Here is a 3,231-nt window from a genome sequence, read left to right as displayed (position 1 = left end):
AGCATCCAGAGCTGGACTGGGAAGAAGGGGCAGTTTTCCTTGCCTGCTCCTTAGCCCACCCAAGCAGCTTTTGTGACCCATACATGCCTTCTGCTGGGTACACAGGCTGTTGGTTCTGAGAAACAGAATTTTTGTTAAATACATAGCTGGGTAGCAATTTATTAATTTTCATAGAGTTCTTGCTCTTCAGAAACTCAAGCAAGCTGGAGTAGCTTAAACAGAAAATCTGAGGAGAAATTCACTGGCATATAAAAATTGCTGTTAAAGGTTTCATTCAAAACATACTAAAAAAGTGAAATTTTGTTGGCAGAAAACATTTGCACCTGCTGATCCTATCTGCAGGGTTTTTCTCTCTCTGGTGGGCAGTGCTGGCAGCTGCCTCAGCCCTGATCCTGGGGGAGGAGGTGCTGCTGCTGCAGGACCATGTGATGTAGGGCTGCAGTGAGTCCCCTAAGTCTCCTCAGATGTGTGGTCCCTGCCCACCTGCTGCTGTGGCCAAAGCCAGAAAGTGATGAAAATCACTCTGTTGCTTTGTTTGCTATCTTTCCCAAAGGAAAAAATATTTCACTCTTCATGAGTATTAATGACAAGGCAGGATTTATTTTGCCTCTCTGCCTTTAAGCCCTGATTTGCATCAAATACCATTTGGGTTTTTTTTCCTTTGTTCAGCATAGGGATAACTTCAAGATGTTGTTTCTGGTGTGTTTGAGCAGCAGAGGAGAAGGGAGGGGCACTGGGAATTCCCTGAGGCAGGACAAATGTCCAGACCTAAAGAGGAAGGTAATGAAGGTACAGGGGCTCCTCTGGGGTGGTAGATCAGGAAAGGCACTTTTCCAATACATAATAAACAATCAATCCCTGCTGAGAAAGCAGAAGGAAGGAACTGCAGGGCCGGGAGTCTCCTTGCTTCAAACCACATGCCTGGAGCTTTTGGACAGCACTGCGGCACCACCAGCCCAGCCTGGTGACTTCCATCACCTTGCACCCCTCACCCAGGCTTTGGCAGCAGCATCCAGAGTCATCTTCCTGGGGCTTTCCCACTGCAGTGAAGTTATAACTGGAAGTGTCAGCCTTTCAGCAGGGGGATGGTGCTCAAATTCACACAGGGCGTAAAAAAGGAGGCAAAGAATATAAAATGAGAGGCAACTGCAAAGATACAGAAAAACTCAATTCAGTTTTTATACTATTTGTATTTGCTTTAACAGCTTTGGCTTGTCACTGACCCAGCACACTGGCTTGAGTGAACACGTAAAAGGTGCACATTAACTTGGTAAACACAAGAGATTTTTCAATATTGTCTTTATATTGATGTGCACAGGTGGTATTGAAAAGGCATTTCACTCATTCACAGCTGGACCACACACTGTGAAGCTGTCATGTATATTAGGTTTTAGGTAGAAGTGGCTCAGATAACTCCAAATCTGCCCTTTTCATTTTAAAAAAAATTAAGATGTGATGGGAAAGATCATTTAACACCCAGGTCTTTACATCTTGAGAGACTTGCTGCATAACATTTTTTCTATAGTGCCCCTCTGCCATGACTTTTAGGTATTACATGGAAACAATGTGATAATTAAAATCTGATGTGGTTTTAAAATAAATTACACAATGGAGGAGTGTATCACTTATGGCACTGAGGTGCCTGAGCTCTTTATACATGAGTGGGGATGGTACCCCTGCAGTAAGGGGCCCTTTGCCCTGGGGGTTACTGCCTGCATGCTCCAGATGGAGTCTTGGATAAGCAGCTCCACAGTAAAAGGGTGAAGGCAATCAGGGAAAAAGGAGGGGAAGGACTGACAGGCTCTTGCTCTTAGTGGCTGTAATATAATAACAGCAAATAGAAATTTAAATTAGATTGCTCTCCAAGATTACTATCCAATAATTGGTCAAGGAGTCACATAACTTACTGGAATCTAATTCTTACACTTTATGCCTATAAAAGATCTGTTGATGCATTTTCTCTCTCCTCTTTTCTTGCAGGAGCATTGATCATTTGATTGTTAAGTCTGATGTTGGATACAAGTGCTAATACTGCTGCTAGAGCTCTTGGTCTGCATGCAGCTGTGTTTTGGAGAAGATCACTAACCCTTTGGAGTATGACTTACTGCAGCAGCAAAACTTGCTCATCCCTTTCTGGGCTCACCTGAGTTAAAAATACAATCTCCTCTTAAAACAGCCCCGCACACAGCTGGGTGTAATTCAGCCCACAGCTTCTGCTGCCTTAATTCACAAAGATCAATTTACAGAGGGAAGCCTCCAGCTAACTGATGCCAGGTGGTGGCTTTGGCTTCCTGAGGGGGTGGGTGACAAATACCAGTGGCCTGAAACAAATCAAGGGCTAATGCTGTGCCACAGAACGGTGCCGGATGCCTTCTGTCTGCGGGTATCTAATACAGCTAATAAGCAGCTAACATTACTGCCTGATTTGGCAGGAATTATTACCTGCTGAATGGCTTAATAGATTTCTAGTTGCTGTGTGTATAATTTTCACTAGTCCCCAAAGGAAAGCTATATAATGTTTGCCATAGTTGTTTGTAGAATTGGGATGTACCACAGGTGTACTTTGAACTTCACAAACTGCTCTGTATTGCATCCCATTATGCTCCTTGTGGGGCTGTAATTACTGGGAGCTCTTCTGGGGCAGCGGCTGCTACTTGGGATGTGATTTTCCAAAGCAGGACCTTACACTGTCTGGCCTCCCTCTGTCACTGCAGTGTTTGCCTTCATTATCTGTACTGCACAGACATTGGTAAATCAGCCCAAGTAACTCTAGGACAGCTTAGAAATATGTTTAGTGCTTGCCTTCAGAGGTATTTTTTATGAGGGCTGTGCTTTAAAATAAAGTAAGATTTGAAAAATGATTTTGGGAAGTGGGCCTTTTTCAATAGTTTTTAAAAATACTGTATTTAAAGTAGCAACATGGTCACGGGTTTAATTATTTAGGTAGTCTACCTTATAGGGCAATAATTCACTATTTCAGATTCTAGTTCAAGAGGAAGAAATAGATTCCAGTAATGCTTAGAAATAATCAATTAGATTCTGACAAGATTCCTTGTACCTGTGTCCCTATATTAGGGGAGGAATGGTGTGATGTGGGTGTGAAATGAAGAGAAGGACCCAGGCATTGAACACAGAGGGGTCTTGCTCACATTCATTAGTCAAGATGATTGCAGCAGCCAAATATTTGATTAAAAGGATATATAAAAGTACCCATTAAATAAAATAAGCCTG

The 3,231-nt window shown here is 42.8% G+C and overlaps 1 long non-coding RNA gene across 1 annotated transcript; it reads left to right on the top strand.

The window, feature by feature from the left end:
* The first annotated feature begins 385 nt into the window (after nt 1-385).
* LOC138113400 (uncharacterized) lies at nt 386-2,951 on the top strand. The gene is made up of 3 exons (XR_011152140.1): nt 386-441; nt 670-780; nt 1,981-2,951. It is a non-coding gene; the product is annotated as an uncharacterized lncRNA (long non-coding RNA).
* Nucleotides 2,952-3,231: the final 280 nt, after the last annotated feature.

This window comes from Aphelocoma coerulescens, chromosome 7 (assembly GCF_041296385.1).
Source record: "Aphelocoma coerulescens isolate FSJ_1873_10779 chromosome 7, UR_Acoe_1.0, whole genome shotgun sequence".
In the NCBI taxonomy this organism is placed as follows: Eukaryota; Metazoa; Chordata; class Aves; order Passeriformes; family Corvidae; genus Aphelocoma; species Aphelocoma coerulescens.
The sequence above is the reverse complement of the archived record's forward strand: the minus strand, read 5'-3'. Positions and strand labels throughout refer to the sequence as shown.